This window comes from Rattus rattus, chromosome 2, assembly GCF_011064425.1.
Source record: "Rattus rattus isolate New Zealand chromosome 2, Rrattus_CSIRO_v1, whole genome shotgun sequence".
In the NCBI taxonomy this organism is placed as follows: Eukaryota; Metazoa; Chordata; class Mammalia; order Rodentia; family Muridae; genus Rattus; species Rattus rattus.
In genome coordinates, this window is record NC_046155.1 from 131,769,574 (window position 1) to 131,786,559 (window position 16,986).

At 42.8% G+C, this 16,986-nt stretch overlaps 1 pseudogene; it reads right to left on the minus strand.

Moving 5' to 3' along the window:
* Positions 1-500: 500 nt before the first annotated feature.
* LOC116894288 lies at positions 501-929 on the minus strand (annotated as a pseudogene).
* Positions 930-16,986: the final 16,057 nt, after the last annotated feature.

The following is a 16,986-nucleotide window of genomic DNA, read 5'->3' on the forward strand; positions in this document are numbered from 1 at the left end:
TTCAGAATCTCATAATCAAACTGCTTCTGGAAATATAATCTCACACACACACACACACACACACACACACACACACACACACACACACACTCACAGACATTCCCATACACACAGACACACAAACACGAACACAGTCACACACAGGCACTCACACACACAAACATAGACTCAGTTAAGTTTCCTTCTTCCCAAATAACTGGTTTGTGTCAAGTTGAAAAAAAATAAAAATAAAACATTAATTGGGACAAACTTCTTAGGAAACTACTCTTAGCTCCCATAGTTCAGTTTGCTAAATCTCAAAATGGCTTCTCCCTTGATTCTTTTCTCTCCATTCATATTCACATATGCCCACATTGTCACTCACACACACACACACACACACACACACACACACACACACACACACACACGCACGCGCACACGCACGCACAGAAGTGGGCTTTGGAAATCTTCTAGGTGCTTTTCTTTTGGGGGGTTGTGGGGCAGGAACTTTATAAAATTTATTCTCGATATTGGATGTTACAAACTTTAGGGTCTTTGAGATATGCAGGATCCTTGTATGTAACTGGCATTAGTCTCATTTTCTGAGCTCTCTCAGTGGCTTTAGTTATTTCCCTCTGTTTCTTTCCACAAAGACCTATTATGTGTCTTCTGTAAATGCACCCGATAAATGGAGAAATAAACGGGGACAAAAGCTGCACATTCTTGTAATCTACGCGTTTCTCACACAAGACACACTTAAGAGGCTCCTTAGAGGGGTTTTCCACGGGGATTGGCAGGTCCTCATTGCTGGTTACCTGTTCATACTGTGAAAAACATCATCTCCACAGCACAGAAACCACGTGAGTTCCGAGATCCGTGAAGCCGCCAGCCGCAGTTGTCAAGGTCTTCTTCCCCACACTGCTGCACACAGCAACCAGAGCTGCCATGGTTCCCCGCCCTTCCTCTTCCTTTTCAGTGTCTTCCTTTAACTGAGGTTTAATTTTTGTTTGGTTGGTTTTGGTTTTTGACAGTTTTATAATTTTGATTATCTCCCCCTCCCCCATTTATTATCTTCATTTAGCCCTGTTAACCCTTCCTACCGGCCCCGTTCCCATATGGCATTATTTTAGATCCCCATTTAGTTTCACAAAGGTCATCACTATGATCGCTGAATCAGAAGTATTCCTTGGAACCTGCCATTGGGTTCACAACTGAAGAAAACTGATTCTACCACTCCCGGAATCTATCAGTAGCAAAGCACTGAGCAGAGAGGTTTAGGCTCCCCTGAGGCCCTCTTCCAAGCACTGCTCACTGTTGATGGGGCCATTCTTGTGCAGATCCAGTACAGGCGCCTGTACACAGTTCCTGTGAGTTCAAAACTGTAGTGACTGTATCTTTCACAGCAGATAACATCTGGACGCCCTTTTCCAATCTTCCAGATTTTGCCTCCTTTCTGCACCCCCTCCTCCACCTCAATGTTCTCTGAGCCTTGGAGTATGTGGTATACATGTTTTACTTAAGGCAGACAAAGCCCCCATGTGTCACTGTCTCTTGGTACCTTGTACACCCTCACCACACTACACAGGAAAAAAGAGGTTTCTCAGATTGTGATTAAGGCTATAAATTGACCATTGGTAGAAACAAAAACATTTAGAATACAATGTGATGCTATGCCAATTTAGCTAAATAACAGTGTTTAGTTCCTCACTAGGACCTATGACTTCCCCAACTATGGGTGACCAGGTTTACAATACCACTCCAGGTCTACTTTCTGTGATGCAAGCCTCAAATCCAATCGAAGAATGACTGGTTACACTATCTACTACTTAATCTGAATCAAGGGGACAAACAAAATCAACCTTGATAACTTTGGAGAAAACAAAACTTTACATCTTAAATGAGCTAAATTTGCATATGTTGATTGATTTATTTATTAAATTAATATCTCAGGCATTTGCAAAGGATTTGCAAAGGCATATGCACCTTCCCTATACAGATTAGCACATCCATACATATCTGCAAGTATTTCACATTCATACATATGAAGACATTCACAAACACAAGTACACATGAGCATAGGCATATACATACACATAGGTAAATACAGAACACATATGCATGCTCAGGCATACACACACAGCTAACATAAAGCCAAAATGAATCAGCCTTGATTATTTACACATTTAGCAACAAAGGTCTTGCCTCCTGTGAAGCAATGGGCTTCATATCTGGCAAACACCTTAGGGGAAAAAATTTATCCTGCGCCCTAATGTTTCTGCCTGAAGCTCTCATCCCCTGTCAGTTCCAGTACTCGGGGATCTCACAGGACAAGACAACCTTTCTATCTGATAAGTGGCATGACTCCATTGAGCTTCACTCCTGTTCTTCTCTCCTTTAGTGCTCCTTCATTTCTTTCCTCATCTGAACACAGCTCCATTGCATGAATATCTATCTCAGAATACCTTTGGAACAGGAGTTAGTGTCCATAGCTAAATTACTGCCAATTCTCCCTTTGGAGAATAGATTTATGATATGTATGCCTTTTGACCCGATACTGTTCATTTCCAGTAATATCTCCTTCAATGCACAAATGCTAACCATCAAGAATCTTTATATTGTGGTATCGTTTTCAAAGGCAGTAAGCTTAGAATGCCCTTAAACATCCATCTTTGAAAGGCAGCTTCACAAACAATGGTCCATCTACAGAACAGAAGCCACTTTTGTAAGTACATGGTGACCCTTGGCATACTGAAGAGACATCTTGAAAGGCACTGCATTACACATAAAATGCAAACTTAAGAACAATATACCTTGTTACCACCTAGATAGGAAGAGAAATAGAAAGGAAGAAGAAATAGAGGATGACCATACTAATGAAGAAAAACTGTTCATCCAGTCTTCAGCATCATTTATGGAAAAATAAGGTTAGGAAAGACAAGTGTGTAGCAACTCAAGTACCAGCTGGACAAGCAGAGAATAACCAGCATATCAGAAAATAGACATCACTATGTTTTCATTAGTTAAACATAATCTACTTAACTAAATCACCTCACTGAATAAGCAGACGAGCTCACTGAAAAGACGGAGTAGGAATGGATAAAGAAGTGAGTCTTCAAGCAATACACAGTACTTCTATATAAATATATCTTCTTGTATTGAAATTGTGATCCTTCCCAAAGACAACAAAAGGTGGTAAGTGATTAACTTGGCACTATGTACAGTCAACCAAAATTTAAAGTATCTTTCCTAGGTGGTTCAAAGAAGGAAAACCAATATTTTACTAATACCTTAATAGAGTTTCTGATTAAGGGAATATCCTATATGTTGTTATTATTATTTATGGGTACATGATGTTGCCTAAAAGCTGTTTCCAGACGCCAACAGACACAGTACTGAAAAGGAGCCATCACTCCAATACTCTCCTTACAGCAGCAGCTGTGAGGACAGGAAGGGCCACTTCCCTGCCAAGAAAAGGATAAGGAGTGGGCAAATGGATTCTGAGTTTTCATTAGGCATTTTCAAATCTAGGCCACTGTGGACTCTTGAGCACATATGAAAACATTATACCATCTAGGTATGTAATCTAGATCTGTAATCCCAGCAGTTATGAGGCTGAGGCAGGAGGATCACAAGTTTTAGACCAGCCTGAGCTTCACAGTGAGACCCTGAAGTAGAAAGCTTGGAAGGAAGGAAGGAGGGAGGGATGAGAGGGAGAAGGGAGGGAAGGAGGGGTTATGGAGGCAGGGGGGGTGAGAGAGGGAGGGAAGGAGGAAGAGAAAGAAGATGGAAAGTGGAGGTAAAAAGGGAGAGAGACCAAAATAGGCTGGAGCAAGAGAAGAAAAAAAATTATACTAAACCACTAGAAAAATTGTCAACAATTCTTTGAAACTCCAGTAATCAACAAGGATATTTTTAAGTTTTTACCAATACTCACCAACAGGCTTCAAAGGTGCTCTGAGCTTAAGAAAATTTGGACTCTATTGGGCTTATTAAATATCAATCCTGAAACAACCCATTCGAAGCAGCTATGGAACACAGAAGGACAAACCAATGAGGGAGGGAAAGGGGTTGCAGACAATGCAGATGACTACATAGTGCTAGCCTACAGGATGACTCTTTCCTGTTCAGGAATGACTTGAGGGGAGTGCTATTCTTTCTTTGTGTCACTCACACAATCACTGCCATTAAGTACAGCACCACCTCAACTCCACATACTTTGAAGGAGTGTTTTGTGTTTTATATAATCAGTTATCACATACAAGTTACTTTAGGAGTGTAAAATGAGGGAATTCTTTCCAAACTTAAATTACCCTAGATATGACCACTTTGTAAAAGGACATCCTGCCAATATTCCCCTCCTGTATGAAACGCAGATTATCCAGAACTGCTTTCTTGACTTGCAAGATCAGACCTAACTTCATTCCCGAAGAAGAGAGGTGAGCCATCTGGGGGTCCCATCCTTTCACCCACCAAGAAGTAGAACCACAGTGGAAGATCTCTCTTCCTAGGGGTAAGATTTGATTCTAACTCGTGTTACCCTGTACCACTCTTCAATCATGCATGTCTGCTGGTACAAATACACATGCATACAAACCGCACACACACACACACATACACATGCACGTATGTGAATACATATACATCTACCCTCATGAACAGAACTACACAGAAGTTTCCTTTGTGGTGTACTACTGATGTATGTCAATATGGTAAATCCATAGAGATCATCGGTCTGAGCTTCCTTTTTTCTTCCAGCTCTGGGTTCTGTATCTGAGCCACACCCCTTCCAGTTTGGATCTCAGTATCTCAAAGTCCTAAGAAAATCCACTACCTTACACATAAAGCAAATGGAATACCCACTGGATGCAAGTCCCCGAATCCCATGGTCCCTGAATCTAGAATATGTAGAAACACCTGAGCTGGTCACATGACAGCTTCTTAAACAAGAAGAGACAGATGAAGCCGATCTATTTATAACAACTATTCACATACTCAAAATCAGCTAGATAATATTTTTTGTAAAGTTAAAATACGATTTCATTTGGCAGACAATATGCATTTCCAAAACGTAAGTGTCGATGAAACTGTCCATTATTTTATTTTCTTCCCCTTAGACATGAGCCACTCACTCCATCAATTTTATAGACCCTTAGACTTATCTATTTCTTCAATAACACCCTTTCCTATAACCAGGGTTTGTGGAGAGAGGGAAAACAGCATGGTTCCACCCTTTCTCAAACTTCCCCCTTGTCAGCGAGGACCCAACCAGACCATGTTACATGCATGTGAGCTGACCCTCCACAGCCTCTGGTCTCCAGCAGGTAGTCAGAGTGATGCTTGGATGCTTATCCCATGACATCTTTACCCCAGGTTCCCAGTGCACAGAGGTTCTCAAGACCACTGATAAACAAGTCAATGAGTGAGTGACGCACTTCCCAGAAGCCCCCCTGCACAGCCCTGCAATTCACAGGGAATATGTCCGCCTTTATCACTGATTGCAGCAGGCTCTAGTTTGCCAGCAAGAGTACAATGAGAATAAAACATCGACCTTGAGACTTCCATTTTGATTCATATGTTAATGTCGGAGAGCTAGGATTGAACATTCACATATTCCAACTACAGAAAGTCTCATTGTTGTTTTAAAAAGAAGAAGAAGAAGAAAAAGCTTTGATTTCTAAAGCTTCTGCTTAAAGTTTAGCTGGAACCCTACCCATCACCAGGTGCTTTCGCTGGTGTGGATTTAAAGGCTGGATTTTTCTAAAGCATAATTAACACCTCTCTAATATTTCTTCTGAGTTTGTTCAGGTCATCTGACAAAGCCAGCTACTGGAAAGAAATGATTTAACCCATAGGTGTTGAGAGCCAGCCAGTGGGAGCACCCTGCATCGCTCGGCCGGGAAACTCCTGCCAGCAATGTGAGGGTTAAGCCTACTCCTGTCATGTTTGCCCTGAACTTGCCCAGTTAAATTGCAACAGCATGGGTCTCCATAATTATCTAATTGTTAGTGTTGTGCCTTTACGTAATTTATGATGTAGCGTTAAAGTCTGACCCTGGATTTGAAATGGAGTGCAGTACTGCTGACATCGGAGCTCAAATTAGTAGGTAAGCACCCAATTAACGGTTGTGCTTCTGAGCTCTCATTTCCATCTGACCACACTGCTACGCTAATCAGTTTTCTAAGCCTTTCACCTTCGCCATAACTAACAAGCATTTCTCTCCTTTTTATGTCTGTGGGTGCCCTGCATCCTCATAAAAAATAATCTCCAGGACGCTGTCTTTATGATTACTGCTGAAAGTGGCTTTCTGTGAGTCAGCTGGTGACCTCAGATGCCCTCCGTGGGTGAAGCCAGAGGCCACCTAGATGGGTCCCCACATCCCCGCTGTGGCTTTTCTCAGCTGCTGCAGTCTCTCAGCCTGGAGGATGGATCGCTTTGAATATTCAGATCATGGAGATGGTGTATGCTCTCACTCAGGGGGCCTTGCCAAGAGGTCTACCCTGTCCCTGACAGCTGAGGAAGGAAGGAGGGGATTAACTCCAAGATGGAGAGCAGTCAGGTACGTATGTGAATGCTCATTGGAGCAGGAAAATGACTTGGTAATTACCACACACTTGTTCGGCTGTGCTTGACTGCTCCTGGGTCTTCACTCACTCTTCCTTCTAGAACCCAGCCCACATCCATTTAGTTAACTGAGCCCACCCCCACCCCCACCCCCACCCCCACCCCCACCCACCTCCCACTCCCGCAAAGCTGAGAGAGGTCATTAACACGCCCTGCCCATTGTGAAAACTAAGAACCAAATATATAAATTGCACCGTCCTGAATATATTCCCTGGTGGGAGCTTGGACTTCCCTCCCACTCCAGGTTCACCATCACGTGTACCTGACCAGCTACTTCTCTGTGGAGTTCATGCTCCTTCCAACTTCAGTGCGACCAGAAACTTTATTCAACACTAGTAGCATCCAGTCTAAGTGCCAGAAGCCTATTGTTCGACTTATTTCTAATATCTTTATTACCCCAATATAAAAATCTTATTATGAAAAATGGATAGAAAGGAAGCTTCTCGTAAAGGTGAGGCTGAAACTCACCACCCCAATAGTGCCACCTGAGGACATGTCTGGGATCCAGCACTTGACAACTACTGTCAATTTAATTAGTGTCACCCGACTTTGCCAGTTCTCTGAAGTAGTTGTGCCCTAGCCTTTGAGCCTTGGGTCCTAGAAACCTGACTAAGGACAGTTGAGGAACTGAAGAAAGGACATGCACACAGATTCACAGACAGGAAAGACGGAATCTACTGGGGGATCATCTACCAATAAACCAGGCCCCGTGGCATGTTCATTAAGTATAGCTCACAGGGGAGGGGTCAGCTACTCTTCATAGGAGGTGCCTGTCTCAGGCTGTAAACATCTCAGAGAAGGAAGCTGTAATTGCTCATCTGTGAACACGTGTGCACTTAGATTCCCCCAGCCCCCATTTTTCCTGAGCTTCAGGGGTTAAGGCTCTGCTACTCCTCTGGGACTGAGCCACTGGAGTTCCCATGGGCTGTACCAGGGTCAACAATATACACTCACTCAGGACGTCTACAGCTCCCACATGCTTTCATATTCATAAGTACAGTGTTTATTTATTTGTCTTTTGAAATAAGACAGAGGACACCAGCCATTCTGTAGGCTAACCTGAACACAGAACTCAGTAAGTGTGGAAAGCTGGGGTATGAACTTAATTCCTGAGACAGGAGAGTGGCTCTGTGGGTAAGCGTATGTACTGCCCTTGCAGTTTCCAGCAGCTGTATGGAGTCTCACAAACATCTGTAACTCCAGTTCTAGGGGATATATATACATATATAGATATAGATATGTGTGTGTGTGTGTATAAAAATCTTTTTAAAAAAATCGAGTAGACTCCTCCTGTGGATTACGCCTCATTTAAATGCTTCCCGGCACATAGCTAGGTGTCACAATCTCCCTAAGGCTCTAACTGGAGACAGTAAGAAGAACAGAAGTTGGAATTGCACTGAAAGAGCACACCAGCAGCACAATAACTGAGAAGCGGCTTTAGAAACTCCCTTACTGTGGTGTCTCTCCATGTTCTCATCCTCTCCCTCAGCCCTTCATTATGTAAATTCGTCCGGATAAATTCTGATCAAGTCCAGCTAGTTAAGAGCAATGAGGACACATTAGCATACCTTCATCTTTGATCAGAATTTGATTAGAATCGTTTATGGCATCCAGATATTTAAATGTGTCAAGTAGGCAGATAACTCAAGTTCTTTTGGAACTATGTGCTGCTACGAGTGTACGGATAGTATAGAGGCCCAAAAATGTACCAGCATTGCAATGGGGACTATCTAGGACTCTTGCTTAAAAGACATGGTAATGATCTACAGAGAAGGGGCAGCTCTTCCTCCCCAGAACTGGAGAGAACCATGGCTTAACAGGAAGTTCTGGTAAGAGAGGAACATGGCTGACTGAGGAAACCCCAATGCCTAACTACCTCTGTGGGGTCTGTGTTCACGAAAACTTCAAATTATTTGACAAAAAACCTTTATTCATGTTGTGTTGCCCAATATAGATTTGTGGAAGTAATAAGCAACTGAAATCTCCCATTAGTCATTGCTAAAAAAACTCAAGTTTTGAAATAGAAAACTTTGGATCCATACTTCAATTAGCCGTTAACTGAACCCAGCCAAGTAACTTAATCTTTCCGAATAAGCAGCTATAAGGTGGGAACAGCACCACTAATTATGCTGGGTACGTGTGTGGGAAAAAAAAAACGTAATGCAGATGTGCGTGAATCGCACTGCACGAAAGTCCTGCTCAGCAGCCTCCAACTCCTCTTCTTCAGCCCGAGAGACAGAAAATCGTTCCTCGGTTAACAATTCAAAAACAGTCCCTGAAGAAGAATCTGGCAAACAAGGGCTAGGTAAATAGCTCAGTCAGCTTGCAAAATGTTTGCCTCACAAGCGCAAGGGCCTAAGTCCCATCCTTCGCACCCACAGAAAAGTCCAGGTACAGTGACATAGGCTCATCACACCAGCACTTGGGGAGCCAAAGACAGGAAGATGGTGAGGTACTGGCCACCAAACCTAGATGGATAAGCAATCCTTGAGCCAGGAAGAGAGCCTATCTCACAAAGCAAGGCACGTCGGTTCTGTTGTGTCTGGAAAACACTGTTTCTTGGAGTCATCTGTCCCATCCATCAGGCTCTTACAACCTTTCTGCCTCTTCTTCCTCATAGATCCCTGTGCCTTGAGGGGGAGAGTTTGAGGAAGACATCCCATTCAGGGCTAAATTCAGAGACTGTGGCAGCTCATTCAGGGCCTGCACGGGTTCAAGCCAGGAGACCCAGTGCTGAGAGGTATCAGTGCGTACAGGCTCCCACCTTAACCGAGAAGCTATCGACAGTTGACACTGACTTACAAAGGAAAAATGACTTTTCTACAATAGAGCGTCATTGGGTATATAAGCCATATTTAACTGGGCCTTGTGCCCAGCAGTAGACGGCCAAGACACAAATGAACTCAATGGTATTTTGAATATGCTTGGCCCAGAGAGTGACACTATTGGGAGGTATGGCCTTGTTAGACTAAGTGTGGCCTTGGTGGAGGAGTGTGTCACTGTGGGCGTGGCCTTTAAGACCCTCATCCTAGCTCCCTGGAAGCCAGTCTTCTATTTGCCTTCGGAACAAGATGTAGAACTCTCAGCTCCTCCTACACCACACCTGCCTAGATGCTGCCTTGCTCCCACCTTGATGTTAATGGACTGAACCTCTAATCCTGTAAGTCAGCCCCAATTAAATGTTGTCCTTATAAGAGTTGCCTTGGTCATAGTGTCTGTTCACAGGAGTAAACCCATAACTGTGATAGAACCCAACAACTCAATAAAGAATCTAATTTCAAAGTAGGAGAGCTCCTTCAATAGAGGCTTAAGATTTAAACACCCAGTGGTTACAGGGCAGAAATAAAACTCAGCATTGCTAATCACTAGAGAAATGCAAAGCAAAGCCACTAGGGTGCAGGCAGGGGCCTCTAGAGGAACAGAACTGGGAGAATGAATAAAACTAACAGTTAATTTGGTGGGTGGAGATACAGCTCTGGGGTTAAGAGCATTTGTTGTTATTGTGAAGGACCCAAGTTCAGGTCCCAGCACACGCATGGCAGCTCACAACTGTCTAGTGTGTAAATCCAGTTCCAAGAGATCTGATGCCCTCTTCTGGCCACCAGGTGCACAGACATACAAGCAAGCAAAAAAAAAAAAAAAAAAAAAAATCCACACATAAAAAATAAATAAATCTAGCAGGGGTATTCATTAGATTAGCTCTCACCATATCATTTAAATAATCCAGTAATGGCAGCCCTCACGTGGGACAAACAGTATCAGGTAGCTGGCTGCTCAGTCCATGAGGCTGGGTGTACCAACAGTCTCTACCTAGTGCTGAAGGCCTGAAGAAGTTCTGGAGAGCTATAGTCTTCAGTGAAGCGGGTTCTGATGTCACTGAGAGAACCAACAACAGCAGCCACAGCAATGACAGAGTAAGTGAGTTTCCTGTTACCCAGTTAAATATGGCTTATATACCCAATGACGCTCTATTGTAGAAAAGTCATTTTTCCTTTGTAAGTCAGTGTAAGAAGAAGGCACTGTGGCTAATGCTTCTCTGCCTTTATCGGGCACCACTGGAAGGTGCTGCCGCCCTTAGGATGCACCATCCCACTTCAGTGAAGCAGGTCATCCTCACAAGGGTACCAATCAGGACACCTCTTAGTTGACTGCATATCCACTCATGAGGGCAAAGAAGATTGACCATCCCAGATGCTGCCTCGTGTCTATCCAAACGTCTGCGATCCAAAACCAAAAGACAGCAACTGTGCCCAATGTTTGCAAGAACATCAACTGCTACAATCATGCTACAACCCCTATACATGTGTCTCGAAAAAGTTTAAAATGCCATGAATCATGCATCTAGATACCTCACTGATGGGTAAATATCTGATGGAAAAGAAATCAGCAAGATACCTGCACCTCCATGTTCATTGTTGTCTTATTCACAATCGTCAAAAAAACCATATTGTACCCCTGTGTTTACATCAGTCATAGTCACGATAACCAAGATAAGAAATCAACTTATGTGCATCAATAAATACGTGGTTATCGAAAGTGTGCGAGGTAAACATAATCGATGGCACCCATTTTTTTAAAAGGAGGAAATCTTGATAATGTTTTTCTTTTATTGTTTTCATTGTATTTTAATTACGACATTTCCCCCTTCCCTTTTCTCTCTCCAAACCCTCCTGTATACACCTCCTCCATCTCTGTCAAATTCATGGCCTTTTAAATGTACTATTACATTCATATGTGCATATGTAAACACAAATATATTTCTAAATACAACCTGCTCAGACTGTATAATGTTACTTGTACGTCTGTTTTCAGGGATGACCCTTCGGTATTGGATAGCCAACTGGTGCGCTCACCCCTGGCAAGACTACTTCTCCCACTCTCAGCATCCCTCAGTTGCCTGTAGTTCTTTGTGTAGAGTTAAGGCCTCCTGGGGATTTCCCCATCCACTTCAGCATGACTGCTATTCCCGTTCCAGCTCATGTGCAGGCTTACTATTTTTGACAGCATGACAAAGACTAGAGGAATTTATCCTGAGTGAAGTAAGTCAGAGACGGAAAGACAAATACCACATGATCTCACTTAGGTGCTGGATCAAAAAGGACTGGACTCGTGAAGCAGAATGACTAAGTACACTGAAGTTTAGGAGAGCTGGGTTAAATTATACACAGTTTCAATTAAGCGGGAGGAACGAATGAAAGAAGTCTGTCTTAACGCCTGGCAAGTAAAGTTAAGGACAAAGACTTAAATTCCCACCGTCCCTGAAAAGTACCTATCGGAGTTAGAGAAATGACTCAGCCAGGGCGCAAGCTCTTGTACAATCGCGAGAGCTGGAGTTCAAACCCCAGCATGCATTTGCAAGCTGGGTAGGCAGCCTCTATCCACAGCACGAGCTCTGAGGGATCTGACACCCTCTCCGGCCTCAGAGCACAGAGGGTGTATATGGGTGTATACACCCATACAGAGAGGTGCATATACATAATTCAAATAAATATTGGAATTAAAGTTCTCTCATTTAAATAGATAACAGCTTATAGGATAATAGATAATTTTAGTAAGCTCAGGTGAATTACTATACCGTGTGTGTGTGTGTGTGTGTGTGTGTGTGTGTGTGTGTGGTGTGTTTAAACATCAGTTGTATACAATAAATATATGCAATTTTACTTATCAATTAAAAATTAAAATAATTTTGAGCTTTATACTCATGAATTTCCAATCTAGGATTAGCAGCTAATTTTCAACAAAAGTGTAAAAGTAAACCTTGTTTTTCTGGATAAGAAAATATTTACCCCATTGACGCATAAAAACAGAGGGGAAAGAGCAGGATGACCCCATCTTCACCTTTCAAGGGTTCGCATTAGAGACAGGTGGTAACTGTGTTGACTCATAAGGATCAAGGTAATTTCAGGAAAGACAAGATAAGCAGCCATATTTCATTTCTTCAGCATCATTTTAATTTCAGCAGCCTCCACTACTATTTGCTTTTCCTGGAGCCCAAAACCAAACTGAGAGCAAGCACTTGCAAGAACACAGAAGCTCCCCCAAACAATACTAGTTGTAATATTCCCAGTTGTCCATCCAGCATCCATCGTCATATAACCGTCCAGTTATAGAGTCAGAATATCAGTCCATGTTAGAAGCAAGATGCAGGAACTCTATAAATAGGATGTTGTGTTAAGATATAGACTTGGGGAAGGGAGGGAGGGCATAGGCAAAGCCATTGCCTTTGCACTCACCTGGGCAGGAAGCTGGGAAGGAGGTATAAATGGCGGCCTCCAAATGCAAACCTCAGCCCTACACTTTTCTCTCATATCATTTAAAGCACAAGTGTGACAGGAAAAGGCTAGCAACCCCGGCCACAGGGCAACATACAGGAGAATGACATGCCGAGAGGAAAGGCGGGAACATCAGTGATGGTATGTCTGGCCTTTCCCTGGCCCAATCTTAGGGACATAGAACCGGCTGCTGTAGCTAGGCACTGTGACTCATGCCTATAATCCCAGAAGTTGAGAGGCTAAGGCAGAATGACCAGCATGAGTTTGAGGTCAGCCTGGACCACATGGTAAGAGCCTGTAACCCTTTAAAGGGGCGAATGCCTTTATGTCCACCTTCCAAATCTCTGAATTTTTCCTGTGGTCAACCCCAACTTAAAACAACACCTAATGAGATACTGGGAGGCGTTTCAGCGAGGGACAGAATCCACTGGTAAAGAGGCTCCTCACCGGACACTGAGCAGCAGACATGTAGCCAGCAATTTCACTTCTCCGTCTCTATGTCCTCAACGTTTCTAACTGCTGATGGATAGCACTTAGTGTCCACATCCTTTAAGCCTGCCCCCATTGAGCTGTGTTTGTCTTGTACCATCACGGTGACTTGGACATGTCTCCTCTTTCTAAGTTAAAAAGAAAAAAGTTTGAAAAAGCGACCCAGGAGATCATGGCTTCCCTTTGCCCCTCTCTTCTAACATATGAGTTACAAAAGAAAAGCCACCTTAATAGAGAGGTAATTTCATCCAAATTTCCTTGAATCCCCAGACATCTGTTGACTGCCTCGCTGTCAGAAGAAAGTGTGTCCTTCCAGCTGTATAGTCTACAGGGCTTTCATTTGTCTACCATGTTTTAATATCTATTGGTAAATATTAATCTAAAAGGATGGATTTAGGGCACAGATCCCAGTCCTCTTGTCTTTTCTAATTTCCTAACACGGGGAGGGTTTTTTTTTCTCTTATAAACTCCAAAATAGATGAGCCAAGGGTTCACCTGTCTGTCTGCACTGATACATGACTGTGTGCCACCCAGCAGGGGATGTGGTTTCTTCTAGGATTCTTCTGGCAAAGCCCAGAATGTGAGTTGACCCTCATCTGCCGCAGGACGTGAATTTCAACCCTCTCTAGTAACTGCATCTTGTTGGTAGAGGACACATCTCCTCTGTGTTCTTTATTAATAATAAGAAGAAAATCACTCTTTTTTGTGTGATTTAATTATGTCTCAAATTTCCTTTCAGCACCACGGAGCTAGACCACGACAGAGTCCAGCCATCAGCCATACATTCATATCTGAAGTCATCCAAATTCAAAGTAAAACTCACAGCAGACTGAGTCCAGGAGGACAAAATCAACAGAAACATTGCTCTGTGGGTTCTGAGCACTGGGGCTGCGGTGAGCTTGAATCTCACTCGTGTCTTTATCAAGATGCCTAGAATCCTTCCAGTCTGAAAAGACTGCTCTTGAACCATTCTTTCAAACGAGAAACCTAGCTTCAGCCTCTCCTATGACTTGGAGGTTGAAATCTGCATCCACTTTGTCTAAGTTTCCCTGGCCCAATTCCTGAGTCTTGAATCTGCATCTGAGAATTGAAAAGATTTCTTTTCACTACAGCAGACTCTCCCATGGTCTCATTCTTCAGAGGTGACTTCTCTTGGCCTTAGAGGCACCAGCTCAAGGTGTTCCAACCCTCTTACCTGATAGGAATTGCAAATGTGTGAATTACATCAATTCACATTCTGCTTCCTCCAAAGATGCAGCTCAGAAAGAGGCTCTGTGTAAAGAAGTCTAATTTATCCTTTTACACTTTGAGACCCGGAACACAATGCTGACTTAACAAATGGAAAGTCTCGAATCGAACAGCAGACTCTCGGCCTGTGAAGCCAGGTACTCCGTGCCTCTGGACGACTGTGCCAAACCCAACAGGCTAATGTAACTCAGGGACTTAGATGTACTGAATTTTAAACAATCCAGACATCTATGATTTTACAAGAAATCTTCCAGACCCAAAGTAGGCTTAAATTATGTTAAATTCTATGTAAGTCAGCACAGAGACCCCTATTGTCGTGGCCTTCCTCCAATTACTGTGGCAGACAGTTTGACTCTCCTACACGTGACTTGTTGTCCGAGATGTACGTTCATTCATTTTTCGCAGTTTTAACTTTTTTGAGATGTTATTCATTTTTAACCTTATGAGTATGGGTCTTTGCACATTTGTGCGAGTGTATGCAGTACCCACAGTGGCCAGAAGAGGGCATTAAATCCTGCAGATCGCAGTTACAGACAGGAGTGAGCCTCCTGTGTATGCTGGGAACAGAACCCAAGTCTCTCTGCAGGAGCAGCAAGTGCTTCTAACCCCAGAGCCGCCTCTCAAGACCTCATTTTTCATTTTGTTAAATCCACATCTTAAGTCTGTTTGAAGAACTGGGGAGCAAGGAGAAGACTGGAGCCACATCGGGTAGAACCTCTGTGTATTCAAAATGACACGTACAGCTAAAATTCTTAAAATGGGTCTGATAATCTAAGAAGGTAGGAAAAGAGAAAGAGTGTTGAAAAACAGATATACAAGTGAAAAAACGGCAAAATTAATCCAATCACATTAACTAGTACATTAAGCATAAGGATACGGACAGCCCCTCTTAAAATGTAGATATGGATTAAATAATAATAATAATAATAATAATAATAATAATAATAATAATAATAATGCCTAAAAAGCTAAGCCCATCCTATGTTCTATCATCAAAAAGAAAAACATATATTTAAATGTTAATATAAAGACACATATAGGTTTAAAATAGAAGAACTGAAAAGGACATACCATAGAAACTCAGCCCCCAGAAAACTAGATATGGCTTTACCAGCAGTGGATTACATCGATTTCAAGATAACAAAAAGCAGGTGGCTGGCTCAGTCAATGAAGCACTTACAGTGCAAGCTCAAGTACCTGGCTTCAATCTCCTACACTCATGTTAAACAACAGCAGGTTTAGTAACATACATTTGTAATCCCAGTGCTGAGGCAGACACAGGTAGATCCCTGCAGTTTGCTAACCAGCACACCTCGCCTATGTGGCCAGCTCCAGGCCAATGAGAAAGCTTGTCTCAAGGGAAAGGGGGATAGGGCAAACAAAGATGGACAGCACTTGATGAGCGACACACAAGACTGTCCTCTCAACTGTGTGACACACACCAACACCTGCACACAAACACACATACATGTGAGCATACTTCTACACAAAAAATAAACAAGGAAGGACAATTCATAATGCTGAGTTAATCCATTCATTAGGATGACATCATAATTGTAATTGACTGAGCAGCTAATAACAGAATCTCAAAGCATAAAAACAAAAGCTGAAGAACCGAAGAACTAATTTCTTCTTCCTTCAGGAAACAACTCAGCAGTCTTGGGTGGAGATTGTATTGAGAAGAGTGCTCTATTAGTCACGTTCTCCAGAAGAAAGGAATGAATAATAGGAAAATGGATACATGAAAATCTTTAACAGGGGGTGTTGGCTCATATAATTGTGGAAGCAGAGACTTCTCACAATCTGTTATTGATAAGCTAGAGACTCAAGAAAGATGGTAGCATGGCTCAAGTCTGAATAAGAAGTCTGACAGTGTAAGTCTCTGTTGCCATCCCAAGGCCCAAGGACCAGAGTACCTGAGTCTTTCAAGCAAGAGAAACGGACAGTCTAGCTCAAACAGAGCTTCTCTCATTAAAGCTCTCGATGGATTGGTTACTGTTTTACGTAGTTTACCCATTAAAAAGCTAACTTCTCCCACAAATGCCTACAAAGACACACAGAAATGTTTTACAAGCTATCTGGACATCCCTTAGCTCAGCCGAGTTGACATATGAAATTAAGCATCAGAGGTACAGATTACACAAGCAGGCATAGCATCGTTTCATTCAGGAACAGCATCCCAAATGTTTAACAGCCAGTGAGGCCCAGGTCTAGGAATTCATATCAGACAATCGACAGAGTGGGATTCCCCAGCCTTGAGAAGCACTGTTGCTTTAGGGACTGGTCCATAGCAGAAGGAAGAAGCAAGCTAGGTGTGTGTGTGGGGCGGGGGATTGGGATGACAAGCATTTAAAACAAACACGGATGCTCTTCA